Raw genomic sequence first — 16128 nt, 5'->3', positions numbered from 1 at the left:
AATCGAAAAAAATCATTTTGATTGACTCCTGAGGTCACTCCACATATAAATGGCCTTGACTAGCTGTATCAAGACTCGTTGCCAGGATCATAAGGATCTGTTCTGTATATTGGTTGTATCTAGAATTTACTTAAGAGTCCCATCCTCCAGGATTTTTTGTGCTTGGGTTAATAAAAATCGAAAAAAAATCATTTTGATTGACTCCTGAGGTCACTCCACATATAAATGGCCTTGACTAGCTGTATCAAGACTCGTTGCCAGGATCATAAGGATCTGTTCTGTATATTGGTTGTATCTAGAATTTACTTGAGAGTCCCATCCTCCGGGATTTTTTGTGTTTGGGTTAATAAAAATCGAAAAAAATCATTTTGATTGACTCCTGAGGTCATTCCACATATAAATGGCCTTAACTAGCTGCATCAGGACACGTTGCCAGGATCATAAGGATCTGTTCTGTATATTGGTTGTATCTAGAATTTACTTAAGAGTCCCATCCTCCAGGATTTTTTGTGCTTGGGTTAATAAAAATCGAAAAAAAATCATTTTGATTTGATTGACTCCTGAGGTCACTCCACATATAAATGGCCTTGACTAGCTGTATCAAGACTCGTTGCCAGGATCATAAGGATCTGTTCTGTATATTGGTTGTATCTAGAATTTACTTCAGAGTCTCATCCTCCAGAATTTTTTGTGCTTGGGTTAATAAAAATCGAAAAAAAAACATTTTGATTGACTGCTGAGGTCACTCCACATATAAATGGCCTTGACTAGCTGCATCAGGACTCGTTGCCAGGATCATAAGGATCTGTTATGTATATTGGTTGTATCTAGAATTTACTTCAGAGTCTCATCCTCCAGAATTTTTTGTGCTTGGGATAATAAAAATCGAAAAAAATCATTTTGGTTGACTCCTGAGGTCACTCCACATATAAATGGCCTTGACAAGCTGCATCAGGACTCGTTGCCAGGATCATAAGGATCTGTTCTGTATATTGGCTGTATCTAGAATTTACTTCAGAGTCTCATCCTCCAGGATTTTTTGTGCTTGGGATAATAAAAATCGAAAAAAATCATTTTGATTGACTCCTGAGGTCACTCCACATATAAATGGCCTTGACTAGCTGCATCAAGACTCGTTGCCAGGATCATAAAGATCTGTTCTGTATATTGGTTGTATCTAGAATTTACTTCAGAGTCTCATCCTTCAGGATTTTTTGTGCTTGGGTTAATAAAAATCGAAAAAAATCATTTTGATTGACTCCTGAGGTCACTCCACATATAAATGGCTTTGACTAGCTGCATCAGGACTCGTTGCCAGGATCATAAGGATCTGTTCTGTATATTGGTTGTATCTAGAATTTACTTCAGAGTCTCATCCTCCAGGATTTTTTGTGCTTGGGTCAATAAAAATCGAAAAAAATCATTTTGATTGACTCCTGAGATCACTACACATATAAATGGCTTTGACTAGCTGCATCAGGACTCGTTGCCAGGATCATAAGGATCTGTTCTGTATATTGGTTGTATCTAGAATTTACTTCAGAGTCTCATCCTCCAGGATTTTTTGTGCTTGGGTTAATAAAAATCGAAAAAAATCATTTTGATTGACTCCTGAGGTCACTCCACATATAAATGGCCTTGACTAGCTGTATCAAGACTCGTTGCCAGGATCATAAGGATCTGTTCTGTATATTGGTTGTATCTAGAATTTACTTCAGAGTCTCATCCTCCAGGATTTTTTGTGCTTGGGTTAATAAAAATCGAAAAAAATCATTTTGATTGACTCCTGAGGTCACTCCACATATAAATGGCCTTGACTAGCTGCATCAGGACTCGTTGCCAGGATCATAAGGATCTGTTCTGTATTTGGTTGTGTCTAGAATTTACTTCAGAGTCTCATCCTCCAGGATTTTTTGTGCTTGGGTTAATAAAAATCGAAAAAAAATCATTTTGATTGACTCCTGAGGTCACTCCACATATAAATGGCCTTGACTAGCTGCATCAGGACTCGTTGCCAGGATCATAAGGATCTGTTCTGTATTTGGTTGTATCTAGAATTTACTTCAGAGTCTCATCCTCCAGGATTTTTTGTGCTTGGGTTAATAAAAATCGAAAAAAATCATTTTGATTGACTCCTGAGGTCACTCCACATATAAATGGCCTTGATTAGCTGCATCAGGACTCGTTGGCAGGATCATAAGGATCTGTTCTGTATATTGGCTGTATCTAGAATTTACTTCAGAGTCTCATCCTCCAGGATTTTTTGTGCTTGGGATAATAAAAATCGAAAAAAATCATTTTGATTGACTCCTGAGGTCACTCCACATATAAATGGCCTTGACTAGCTGCATCAGGACTCGTTGCCAGGATCATAAGGATCTGTTCTGTATATTGGTTGTATCTAGAATTTACTTCAGAGTCTCATCCTCCAGGATTTTTTGTGCTTGGGTCAATAAAAATCGAAAAAAATCATTTTGATTGACTCCTGAGGTCACTCCACATATAAATGGCTTTGACTAGCTGCATCAGGACTCGTTGCCAGGATCATAAGGATCTGTTCTGTATATTGGTTGTGTCTAGAATTTACTTCAGAGTCTCATCCTCCAGGATTTTTTGTGCTTGGGTTAATAAAAATCGAAAAAATCATTTTGATTGACTCCTGAGGTCACTCCACATATAAATGGCCTTGACTAGCTGTATCAAGACTCGTTGCCAGGATCATAAGGATCTGTTCTGTATATTGGTTGTATCTAGAATTTACTTCAGAGTCTCATCCTCCAGAATTTTTTGTGCTTGGGTTAATAAAAATCGAAAAAAATCATTTTGATTGACTGCTGAGGTCACTCCACATATAAATGGCCTTGACTAGCTGCATCAGGACTAGTTGCCAGGATCATAAGGATCTGTTCTGTATATTGGTTGTATCTAGAATTTACTTGAGAGTCCCATCCTCCAGGATTTTTTGTGTTTGGGTCAATAAAAATCGAAAAAAATCATTTTGATTGACTCCTGAGGTCACTCCACATATAAATGGCCTTGACTAGCTGTATCAAGACTCGTTGCCAGGATCATAAGGATCTGTTCTGTATATTGGTTGTATCTAGAATTTACTTCAGAGTCTCATCCTCCAGAATTTTTTGTGCTTGGGTTAATAAAAATCGAAAAAAAAACATTTTGATTGACTGCTGAGGTCACTCCACATATAAATGGCCTTGACTAGCTGCATCAGGACTCGTTGCCAGGATCACAAGGATCTGTTCTGTATATTGGCTGTATCTAGAATTTACTTCAGAGTCTCATCCTCCAGGATTTTTTGTGCTTGGGTTAATAAAAATCGAAAAAAATCATTTTGATTGACTCCTGAGGTCACTCCACATATAAATGGCCTTGACTAGCTGCATCAGGACTCGTTGGCAGGATCATAAGGATCTGTTCTGTATATTGGTTGTATCTAGAATTTACTTCAGAGTCTCATCCTCCAGGATTTTTTGTGCTTGGGTTAATAAAAATCGAAAAAAATCATTTTGATTGACTCCTGAGGTCACTCCACATATAAATGGCCTTGACTAGCTGCATCAGGACTCGTTGGCAGGATCATAAGGATCTGTTCTGTATATTAGCTGTATCTAGAATTTACTTCAGAGTCCCATCCTCCAGGATTTTTTGTGCTTGGGTTAATAAAAATCGAAAAAAATCATTTTGATTGACTCCTGAGGTCACTCCACATATAAATGGCCTTGACTAGCTGCATCAGGACTCGTTGGCAGGATCATAAGGATCTGTTCTGTATATTGGCTGTATCTAGAATTTACTTCAGAGTCCCATCCTCCAGGATTTTTTGTGCTTGGGTTAATAAAAATCGAAAAAAATCATTTTGATTGACTCCTGAGGTCACTCCACATATAAATGGCTTTGACTAGCTGCATCAGGACTCGTTGCCAGGATCATAAGGATCTGTTCTGTATATTGGTTGTATCTAGAATTTACTTCAGAGTCTCATCCTCCAGGATTTTTTGTGCTTGGGTCAATAAAAATCGAAAAAAATCATTTTGATTGACTCCTGAGATCACTACACATATAAATGGCTTTGACTAGCTGCATCAGGACTCGTTGCCAGGATCATAAGGATCTGTTCTGTATATTGGTTGTATCTAGAATTTACTTCAGAGTCTCATCCTCCAGGATTTTTTGTGCTTGGGTTAATAAAAATCGAAAAAAATCATTTTGATTGACTCCTGAGGTCACTCCACATATAAATGGCCTTGACTAGCTGTATCAAGACTCGTTGCCAGGATCATAAGGATCTGTTCTGTATATTGGTTGTATCTAGAATTTACTTCAGAGTCTCATCCTCCAGGATTTTTTGTGCTTGGGTTAATAAAAATCGAAAAAAATCATTTTGATTGACTCCTGAGGTCACTCCACATATAAATGGCCTTGACTAGCTGCATCAGGACTCGTTGCCAGGATCATAAGGATCTGTTCTGTATTTGGTTGTGTCTAGAATTTACTTCAGAGTCTCATCCTCCAGGATTTTTGTGCTTGGGTTAATAAAAATCGAAAAAAAATCATTTTGATTGACTCCTGAGGTCACTCCACATATAAATGGCCTTGACTAGCTGCATCAGGACTCGTTGCCAGGATCATAAGGATCTGTTCTGTATTTGGTTGTATCTAGAATTTACTTCAGAGTCTCATCCTCCAGGATTTTTTGTGCTTGGGTTAATAAAAATCGAAAAAAATCATTTTGATTGACTCCTGAGGTCACTCCACATATAAATGGCCTTGATTAGCTGCATCAGGACTCGTTGGCAGGATCATAAGGATCTGTTCTGTATATTGGCTGTATCTAGAATTTACTTCAGAGTCTCATCCTCCAGGATTTTTTGTGCTTGGGATAATAAAAATCGAAAAAAATCATTTTGATTGACTCCTGAGGTCACTCCACATATAAATGGCCTTGACTAGCTGTATCAAGACTCGTTGCCAGGATCATAAGGATCTGTTCTGTATATTGGTTGTATCTAGAATTTACTTCAGAGTCTCATCCTCCAGGATTTTTTGTGCTTGGGTTAATAAAAATCGAAAAAAATCATTTTGATTGACTCCTGAGGTCACTCCACATATAAATGGCCTTGATTAGCTGCATCAGGACTCGTTGCCAGGATCATAAGGATCTGTTCTGTATATTGGCTGTATCTAGAATTTACTTCAGAGTCTCATCCTCCAGGATTTTTTGTGCTTGGGTCAATAAAAATCGAAAAAAATCATTTTGATTGACTCCTGAGGTCACTCCACATATAAATGGCTTTGACTAGCTGCATCAGGACTCGTTGCCAGGATCATAAGGATCTGTTCTGTATATTGGTTGTATCTAGAATTTACTTCAGGGTCTCATCCTCCAGGATTTTTTGTGCTTGGGTTAATAAAAATCGAAAAAAATCATTTTGGTTGACTCCTGAGGTCACTCCACATATAAATGGCCTTGACTAGCTGCATCAGGACTCGTTGGCAGGATCATAAGGATCTGTTCTGTATATTGGTTGTATCTAGAATTTACTTCAGAGTCTCATCCTCCAGGATTTTTTGTGCTTGGGTCAATAAAAATCGAAAAAAATCATTTTGATTGACTCCTGAGGTCACTCCACATATAAATGGCTTTGACTAGCTGCATCAGGACTCGTTGCCAGGATCATAAGGATCTGTTCTGTATATTGGTTGTATCTAGAATTTACTTCAGAGTCTCATCCTCCAGGATTTTTTGTGCTTGGGTTAATAAAAATCGAAAAAATCATTTTGATTGACTCCTGAGGTCACTCCACATATAAATGGCCTTGACTAGCTGTATCAAGACTCGTTGCCAGGATCATAAGGATCTGTTCTGTATATTGGTTGTATCTAGAATTTACTTCAGAGTCTCATCCTCCAGAATTTTTTGTGCTTGGGTTAATAAAAATCGAAAAAAATCATTTTGATTGACTGCTGAGGTCACTCCACATATAAATGGCCTTGACTAGCTGCATCAGGACTAGTTGCCAGGATCATAAGGATCTGTTCTGTATATTGGTTGTATCTAGAATTTACTTGAGAGTCCCATTCTCCAGGATTTTTTGTGTTTGGGTCAATAAAAATCGAAAAAAATCATTTTGATTGACTCCTGAGGTCACTCCACATATAAATGGCCTTGACTAGCTGTATCAAGACTCGTTGCCAGGATCATAAGGATCTGTTCTGTATATTGGTTGTATCTAGAATTTACTTCAGAGTCTCATCCTCCAGGATTTTTTGTGCTTGGGTTAATAAAAATCGAAAAAAATCATTTTGATTGACTCCTGAGGTCACTCCACATATAAATGGCCTTGATTAGCTGCCTCAGGACTCGTTGCCAGGATCATAAGGATCTGTTCTGTATATTGGCTGTATCTAGAATTTACTTCAGAGTCTCATCCTCCAGGATTTTTTGTGCTTGGGATAATAAAAATCGAAAAAAATCATTTTGATTGACTCCTGAGGTCACTCCACATATAAATGGCCTTGACTAGCTGTATCAAGACTCGTTGCCAGGATCATAAGGATCTGTTCTGTATATTGGTTGTATCTAGAATTTACTTCAGAGTCTCATCCTCCAGGATTTTTTGTGCTTGGGTTAATAAAAATCGAAAAAAATCATTTTGATTGACTCCTGAGGTCACTCCACATATAAATGGCCTTGATTAGCTGCCTCAGGACTCGTTGCCAGGATCATAAGGATCTGTTCTGTATATTGGCTGTATCTAGAATTTACTTCAGAGTCTCATCCTCCAGGATTTTTTGTGCTTGGGTCAATAAAAATCGAAAAAAATCATTTTGATTGACTCCTGAGGTCACTCCACATATAAATGGCTTTGACTAGCTGCATCAGGACTCGTTGCCAGGATCATAAGGATCTGTTCTGTATATTGGTTGTATCTAGAATTTACTTCAGGGTCTCATCCTCCAGGTTTTTTTGTGCTTGGGTTAATAAAAATCGAAAAAAATCATTTTGATTGACTCCTGAGGTCACTCCACATATAAATGGCCTTGACTAGCTGCATCAGGACTCGTTGGCAGGATCATAAGGATCTGTTCTGTATATTGGCTGTATCTAGAATTTACTTCAGAGTCCCATCCTCCAGGATTTTTTGTGCTTGGGTTAATAAAAATCGAAAAAAATCATTTTGATTGACTCCTGAGGTCACTCCACATATAAATGGCTTTGACTAGCTGCATCAGGACTCGTTGCCAGGATCATAAGGATCTGTTCTGTATATTGGTTGTATCTAGAATTTACTTCAGAGTCTCATCCTCCAGGATTTTTTGTGCTTGGGTTAATAAAAATCGAAAAAAATCATTTTGATTGACTCCTGAGATCACTACACATATAAATGGCTTTGACTAGCTGCATCAGGACTCGTTGCCAGGATCATAAGGATCTGTTCTGTATATTGGTTGTATCTAGAATTTACTTCAGAGTCTCATCCTCCAGGATTTTTTGTGCTTGGGTTAATAAAAATCGAAAAAAATCATTTTGATTGACTCCTGAGGTCACTCCACATATAAATGGCCTTGACTAGCTGTATCAAGACTCGTTGCCAGGATCATAAGGATCTGTTCTGTATATTGGTTGTATCTAGAATTTACTTCAGAGTCTCATCCTCCAGGATTTTTTGTGCTTGGGTTAATAAAAATCGAAAAAAATCATTTTGATTGACTCCTGAGGTCACTCCACATATAAATGGCCTTGACTAGCTGCATCAGGACTCGTTGCCAGGATCATAAGGATCTGTTCTGTATTTGGTTGTGTCTAGAATTTACTTCAGAGTCTCATCCTCCAGGATTTTTTGTGCTTGGGTTAATAAAAATCGAAAAAAAATCATTTTGATTGACTCCTGAGGTCACTCCACATATAAATGGCTTTGACTAGCTGCATCAGGACTCGTTGCCAGGATCATAAGGATCTGTTCTGTATATTGGTTGTATCTAGAATTTACTTCAGGGTCTCATCCTCCAGGTTTTTTTGTGCTTGGGTTAATAAAAATCGAAAAAAATCATTTTGATTGACTCCTGAGGTCACTCCACATATAAATGGCCTTGACTAGCTGCATCAGGACTCGTTGGCAGGATCATAAGGATCTGTTCTGTATATTGGCTGTATCTAGAATTTACTTCAGAGTCCCATCCTCCAGGATTTTTTGTGCTTGGGTTAATAAAAATCGAAAAAAATCATTTTGATTGACTCCTGAGGTCACTCCACATATAAATGGCTTTGACTAGCTGCATCAGGACTCGTTGCCAGGATCATAAGGATCTGTTCTGTATATTGGTTGTATCTAGAATTTACTTCAGAGTCTCATCCTCCAGGATTTTTTGTGCTTGGGTCAATAAAAATCGAAAAAAATCATTTTGATTGACTCCTGAGATCACTACACATATAAATGGCTTTGACTAGCTGCATCAGGACTCGTTGCCAGGATCATAAGGATCTGTTCTGTATATTGGTTGTATCTAGAATTTACTTCAGAGTCTCATCCTCCAGGATTTTTTGTGCTTGGGTTAATAAAAATCGAAAAAAATCATTTTGATTGACTCCTGAGGTCACTCCACATATAAATGGCCTTGACTAGCTGTATCAAGACTCGTTGCCAGGATCATAAGGATCTGTTCTGTATATTGGTTGTATCTAGAATTTACTTCAGAGTCTCATCCTCCAGGATTTTTTGTGCTTGGGTTAATAAAAATCGAAAAAAATCATTTTGATTGACTCCTGAGGTCACTCCACATATAAATGGCCTTGACTAGCTGCATCAGGACTCGTTGCCAGGATCATAAGGATCTGTTCTGTATTTGGTTGTGTCTAGAATTTACTTCAGAGTCTCATCCTCCAGGATTTTTGTGCTTGGGTTAATAAAAATCGAAAAAAAATCATTTTGATTGACTCCTGAGGTCACTCCACATATAAATGGCCTTGACTAGCTGCATCAGGACTCGTTGCCAGGATCATAAGGATCTGTTCTGTATTTGGTTGTATCTAGAATTTACTTCAGAGTCTCATCCTCCAGGATTTTTTGTGCTTGGGTTAATAAAAATCGAAAAAAATCATTTTGATTGACTCCTGAGGTCACTCCACATATAAATGGCCTTGATTAGCTGCATCAGGACTCGTTGGCAGGATCATAAGGATCTGTTCTGTATATTGGCTGTATCTAGAATTTACTTCAGAGTCTCATCCTCCAGGATTTTTTGTGCTTGGGATAATAAAAATCGAAAAAAATCATTTTGATTGACTCCTGAGGTCACTCCACATATAAATGGCCTTGACTAGCTGTATCAAGACTCGTTGCCAGGATCATAAGGATCTGTTCTGTATATTGGTTGTATCTAGAATTTACTTCAGAGTCTCATCCTCCAGGATTTTTTGTGCTTGGGTTAATAAAAATCGAAAAAAATCATTTTGATTGACTCCTGAGGTCACTCCACATATAAATGGCCTTGATTAGCTGCATCAGGACTCGTTGCCAGGATCATAAGGATCTGTTCTGTATATTGGCTGTATCTAGAATTTACTTCAGAGTCTCATCCTCCAGGATTTTTTGTGCTTGGGTCAATAAAAATCGAAAAAAATCATTTTGATTGACTCCTGAGGTCACTCCACATATAAATGGCTTTGACTAGCTGCATCAGGACTCGTTGCCAGGATCATAAGGATCTGTTCTGTATATTGGTTGTATCTAGAATTTACTTCAGGGTCTCATCCTCCAGGATTTTTTGTGCTTGGGTTAATAAAAATCGAAAAAAATCATTTTGGTTGACTCCTGAGGTCACTCCACATATAAATGGCCTTGACTAGCTGCATCAGGACTCGTTGGCAGGATCATAAGGATCTGTTCTGTATATTGGTTGTATCTAGAATTTACTTCAGAGTCTCATCCTCCAGGATTTTTTGTGCTTGGGTCAATAAAAATCGAAAAAAATCATTTTGATTGACTCCTGAGGTCACTCCACATATAAATGGCTTTGACTAGCTGCATCAGGACTCGTTGCCAGGATCATAAGGATCTGTTCTGTATATTGGTTGTATCTAGAATTTACTTCAGAGTCTCATCCTCCAGGATTTTTTGTGCTTGGGTTAATAAAAATCGAAAAAATCATTTTGATTGACTCCTGAGGTCACTCCACATATAAATGGCCTTGACTAGCTGTATCAAGACTCGTTGCCAGGATCATAAGGATCTGTTCTGTATATTGGTTGTATCTAGAATTTACTTCAGAGTCTCATCCTCCAGAATTTTTTGTGCTTGGGTTAATAAAAATCGAAAAAAATCATTTTGATTGACTGCTGAGGTCACTCCACATATAAATGGCCTTGACTAGCTGCATCAGGACTAGTTGCCAGGATCATAAGGATCTGTTCTGTATATTGGTTGTATCTAGAATTTACTTGAGAGTCCCATTCTCCAGGATTTTTTGTGTTTGGGTCAATAAAAATCGAAAAAAATCATTTTGATTGACTCCTGAGGTCACTCCACATATAAATGGCCTTGACTAGCTGTATCAAGACTCGTTGCCAGGATCATAAGGATCTGTTCTGTATATTGGTTGTATCTAGAATTTACTTCAGAGTCTCATCCTCCAGGATTTTTTGTGCTTGGGTTAATAAAAATCGAAAAAAATCATTTTGATTGACTCCTGAGGTCACTCCACATATAAATGGCCTTGATTAGCTGCCTCAGGACTCGTTGCCAGGATCATAAGGATCTGTTCTGTATATTGGCTGTATCTAGAATTTACTTCAGAGTCTCATCCTCCAGGATTTTTTGTGCTTGGGATAATAAAAATCGAAAAAAATCATTTTGATTGACTCCTGAGGTCACTCCACATATAAATGGCCTTGACTAGCTGTATCAAGACTCGTTGCCAGGATCATAAGGATCTGTTCTGTATATTGGTTGTATCTAGAATTTACTTCAGAGTCTCATCCTCCAGGATTTTTTGTGCTTGGGTTAATAAAAATCGAAAAAAATCATTTTGATTGACTCCTGAGGTCACTCCACATATAAATGGCCTTGATTAGCTGCCTCAGGACTCGTTGCCAGGATCATAAGGATCTGTTCTGTATATTGGCTGTATCTAGAATTTACTTCAGAGTCTCATCCTCCAGGATTTTTTGTGCTTGGGTCAATAAAAATCGAAAAAAATCATTTTGATTGACTCCTGAGGTCACTCCACATATAAATGGCTTTGACTAGCTGCATCAGGACTCGTTGCCAGGATCATAAGGATCTGTTCTGTATATTGGTTGTATCTAGAATTTACTTCAGGGTCTCATCCTCCAGGTTTTTTTGTGCTTGGGTTAATAAAAATCGAAAAAAATCATTTTGATTGACTCCTGAGGTCACTCCACATATAAATGGCCTTGACTAGCTGCATCAGGACTCGTTGGCAGGATCATAAGGATCTGTTCTGTATATTGGCTGTATCTAGAATTTACTTCAGAGTCCCATCCTCCAGGATTTTTTGTGCTTGGGTTAATAAAAATCGAAAAAAATCATTTTGATTGACTCCTGAGGTCACTCCACATATAAATGGCCTTGACTAGCTGCATCAGGACTCGTTGCCAGGATCATAAGGATCTGTTCTGTATTTGGTTGTGTCTAGAATTTACTTCAGAGTCTCATCCTCCAGGATTTTTGTGCTTGGGTTAATAAAAATCGAAAAAAAATCATTTTGATTGACTCCTGAGGTCACTCCACATATAAATGGCCTTGACTAGCTGCATCAGGACTCGTTGCCAGGATCATAAGGATCTGTTCTGTATTTGGTTGTATCTAGAATTTACTTCAGAGTCTCATCCTCCAGGATTTTTTGTGCTTGGGTTAATAAAAATCGAAAAAAATCATTTTGATTGACTCCTGAGGTCACTCCACATATAAATGGCCTTGATTAGCTGCATCAGGACTCGTTGGCAGGATCATAAGGATCTGTTCTGTATATTGGCTGTATCTAGAATTTACTTCAGAGTCTCATCCTCCAGGATTTTTTGTGCTTGGGATAATAAAAATCGAAAAAAATCATTTTGATTGACTCCTGAGGTCACTCCACATATAAATGGCCTTGACTAGCTGTATCAAGACTCGTTGCCAGGATCATAAGGATCTGTTCTGTATATTGGTTGTATCTAGAATTTACTTCAGAGTCTCATCCTCCAGGATTTTTTGTGCTTGGGTTAATAAAAATCGAAAAAAATCATTTTGATTGACTCCTGAGGTCACTCCACATATAAATGGCCTTGATTAGCTGCATCAGGACTCGTTGCCAGGATCATAAGGATCTGTTCTGTATATTGGCTGTATCTAGAATTTACTTCAGAGTCTCATCCTCCAGGATTTTTTGTGCTTGGGTCAATAAAAATCGAAAAAAATCATTTTGATTGACTCCTGAGGTCACTCCACATATAAATGGCTTTGACTAGCTGCATCAGGACTCGTTGCCAGGATCATAAGGATCTGTTCTGTATATTGGTTGTATCTAGAATTTACTTCAGGGTCTCATCCTCCAGGATTTTTTGTGCTTGGGTTAATAAAAATCGAAAAAAATCATTTTGGTTGACTCCTGAGGTCACTCCACATATAAATGGCCTTGACTAGCTGCATCAGGACTCGTTGGCAGGATCATAAGGATCTGTTCTGTATATTGGTTGTATCTAGAATTTACTTCAGAGTCTCATCCTCCAGGATTTTTTGTGCTTGGGTCAATAAAAATCGAAAAAAATCATTTTGATTGACTCCTGAGGTCACTCCACATATAAATGGCTTTGACTAGCTGCATCAGGACTCGTTGCCAGGATCATAAGGATCTGTTCTGTATATTGGTTGTATCTAGAATTTACTTCAGAGTCTCATCCTCCAGGATTTTTTGTGCTTGGGTTAATAAAAATCGAAAAAATCATTTTGATTGACTCCTGAGGTCACTCCACATATAAATGGCCTTGACTAGCTGTATCAAGACTCGTTGCCAGGATCATAAGGATCTGTTCTGTATATTGGTTGTATCTAGAATTTACTTCAGAGTCTCATCCTCCAGAATTTTTTGTGCTTGGGTTAATAAAAATCGAAAAAAATCATTTTGATTGACTGCTGAGGTCACTCCACATATAAATGGCCTTGACTAGCTGCATCAGGACTAGTTGCCAGGATCATAAGGATCTGTTCTGTATATTGGTTGTATCTAGAATTTACTTGAGAGTCCCATTCTCCAGGATTTTTTGTGTTTGGGTCAATAAAAATCGAAAAAAATCATTTTGATTGACTCCTGAGGTCACTCCACATATAAATGGCCTTGACTAGCTGTATCAAGACTCGTTGCCAGGATCATAAGGATCTGTTCTGTATATTGGTTGTATCTAGAATTTACTTCAGAGTCTCATCCTCCAGAATTTTTTGTGCTTGGGTTAATAAAAATCGAAAAAAAAACATTTTGATTGACTGCTGAGGTCACTCCACATATAAATGGCCTTGACTAGCTGCATCAGGACTCGTTGCCAGGATCACAAGGATCTGTTCTGTATATTGGTTGTATTTAGAATTAACTTCAGAGTCTAATCCTCCAGGATTTTTTGTGCTTGGGTTAATAAAAATCGAAAAAAATCATTTTGATTGACTCCTGAGGTCACTCCACATATAAATGGCCTTGATTAGCTGCATCAGGAATCGTTGCCAGGATCATAAGGATCTGTTCTGTATATTGGCTGTATCTAGAATTTACTTCAGAGTCTCATCCTCCAGGATTTTTTGTGCTTGGGTCAATAAAAATCGAAAAAAATCATTTTGATTGACTCCTGAGGTCACTCCACATATAAATGGCTTTGACTAGCTGCATCAGGACTCGTTGCCAGGATCATAAGGATCTGTTCTGTATATTGGTTGTATCTAGAATTTACTTCAGGGTCTCATCCTCCAGGATTTTTTGTGCTTGGGTTAATAAAAATCGAAAAAAATCATTTTGGTTGACTCCTGAGGTCACTCCACATATAAATGGCCTTGACTAGCTGCATCAGGACTCGTTGGCAGGATCATAAGGATCTGTTCTGTATATTGGTTGTATCTAGAATTTACTTCAGAGTCTCATCCTCCAGGATTTTTTGTGCTTGGGTCAATAAAAATCGAAAAAAATCATTTTGATTGACTCCTGAGGTCACTCCACATATAAATGGCTTTGACTAGCTGCATCAGGACTCGTTGCCAGGATCATAAGGATCTGTTCTGTATATTGGTTGTATCTAGAATTTACTTCAGAGTCTCATCCTCCAGGATTTTTTGTGCTTGGGTCAATAAAAATCGAAAAAAATCATTTTGATTGACTCCTGAGATCACTACACATATAAATGGCTTTGACTAGCTGCATCAGGACTCGTTGCCAGGATCATAAGGATCTGTTCTGTATATTGGTTGTATCTAGAATTTACTTCAGAGTCTCATCCTCCAGGATTTTTTGTGCTTGGGTTAATAAAAATCGAAAAAATCATTTTGATTGACTCCTGAGGTCACTCCACATATAAATGGCCTTGACTAGCTGTATCAAGACTCGTTGCCAAGATCATAAGGATCTGTTCTGTATATTGGTTGTATCTAGAATTTACTTCAGAGTCTCATCCTCCAGAATTTTTTGTGCTTGGGTTAATAAAAATCGAAAAAAATCATTTTGATTGACTGCTGAGGTCACTCCACATATAAATGGCCTTGACTAGCTGCATCAGGACTAGTTGCCAGGATCATAAGGATCTGTTCTGTATATTGGTTGTATCTAGAATTTACTTCAGAGTCTCATCCTCCAGGATTTTTTGTGCTTGGGTTAATAAAAATCGAAAAAAATCATTTTGATTGACTCCTGAGGTCACTCCACATATAAATGGCCTTGACTAGCTATATAAGGACTCGTTGGCAGGATCATAAGGATCTGTTCTGTGTATTGGTTGTATCTAGAATTTACTTCAGAGTCCCATTCTCCAGGATTTTTTGTGCTTGGGTTAATAAAAATCGAAAAAAATCATTTTGATTGACTCCTGAGGTCACTCCACATATAAATGGCCTTGACTAGCTATATAAGGACTCGTTGGCAGGATCATAAGGATCTGTTCTGTGTATTGGTTGTATCTAGAATTTACTTCAGAGTCCCATTCTCCAGGATTTTTTGTGCTTGGGTCAATAAAAATCGAAAAAAAATCATTTTGATTGACTGCTGAGGTCACTCCACATATAAATGGCCTTGACTAGCTGCATCAGGACACGTTGCCAGGATCATAAGGATCTGTTCTGTATATTGGTTATATCTAGAATTTACTTCAGAGCCCTATCCTCCAGGATTTTTTATGATTGGGTCGAATCAAATCGAGGTAAAATCACACCAATTCTGTTTTAGCCATAATTCATAATACTGGAGTCACATTTCAAATTTAAATCGAAGCGACTTCTCCCTATCAGCATTTTTACGCATTACGCCTATAGTTGGGTAGAAGTGATGTCCCTTGGTGGATGGGCCTTGGTGGATAACTAATCGTACTAAAAATTTAGAACAATTTTGCTTGGAGGATGAAACTTGGTGGATAACAAAACCGATCTTGGTACGTGAGCGAAATTTCGCAAGAGGAGAAGCTTGGACTACATTTTAAAACTGAAGAGCATATGTCAAAATCAAAAATTTATTTTAATCCAGCTAGTTGTGCAATTGCCATTTGTCCAAACTACGATTACTTAGCTGGTTGTGTCCAATTTAATGGTGTAAATGTCTATAACATATTCAGTACGATTTGCACGTGTATACAACGGATCGACAGCCACGAACTTGAAATGCTATGTATCGACGGTGATACACTTGAAACCTACGACGGATCCAGTAAGAGGGCCCAGGGGGTCCGGACTTCGTCAAACATTTTCAATTTGTTGGGGTATTTTAAATTAGTTTCAATCTTAAACTTGTATCAAAATAATTTCACTGGTTTTTATTAAATGCGAATATTGCGTATTATGTATTGTGTTCATTTTAAAATCGAAATTTCAGACCCACTAGAAAATTTTATTCCAGTCCGCCCCTGCTTGAAACAAAAATGTATTATAT

This window comes from Topomyia yanbarensis, chromosome 2 (assembly GCF_030247195.1).
Source record: "Topomyia yanbarensis strain Yona2022 chromosome 2, ASM3024719v1, whole genome shotgun sequence".
In the NCBI taxonomy this organism is placed as follows: domain Eukaryota; kingdom Metazoa; phylum Arthropoda; class Insecta; order Diptera; family Culicidae; genus Topomyia; species Topomyia yanbarensis.
This window is presented reverse-complemented; position numbering follows the sequence as displayed.